The sequence below is a fragment of the Sinocyclocheilus rhinocerous genome, unplaced genomic scaffold, assembly GCF_001515625.1.
Source record: "Sinocyclocheilus rhinocerous isolate Xijiao unplaced genomic scaffold, SAMN03320098_v1.1 scaffold5874, whole genome shotgun sequence".
Lineage (NCBI taxonomy): Eukaryota > Metazoa > Chordata > Actinopteri > Cypriniformes > Cyprinidae > Sinocyclocheilus > Sinocyclocheilus rhinocerous.
Window position 1 is genome coordinate 13,901 of NW_015664767.1, and position 576 is coordinate 14,476.

Below are 576 nucleotides of genomic sequence, written 5' to 3' on the forward strand. Positions count from 1 at the left end.
GCATAGAAACACTCTATCACAGTGTGTGAGTACCGCATTGAGATGTCTTGGGCTTAAATGGCTTAAAATTACTTTAATGTTTAAACTGACAAGACTTAAAACACGTGAGACTTTCTCGAGGAAGCAGCACTGGCCTGATGGTTAAGATAGTTTTGGGGGGCTAAGGTGACAGATAGGGGGGCTGAAACCCACCTAAAAAGGGTTTAGAACCGCCCCTGGTATAGCGTGCGTAATTATACTAGAACATAAATATATAACCAGTTTACCTGATTCAATGTGATTGCTGAGCCTGTTTCTGAGATAACAACATGCCAATCCGTGGTTGGATTTCCGACACGGCTAATCGTAAATCATCTAACACTGTCAATATGCGTGACCAGGGTTGCCAGGTTTTCACAACAAAACCCGCCTAATTGCTACTCAAAACTAGCCCAAAACTACAAAACGCGGCAAGTGTTAAAGTAGCCCAATTCCGCGGGAAAACCGCGGACTTGGCAACACTGAGCGTGACTGATACTGCTCTAACTGTCGACTAGCAGTGAAACTCAAAACGGCCCCTCGCGGATGGCTAAAGAT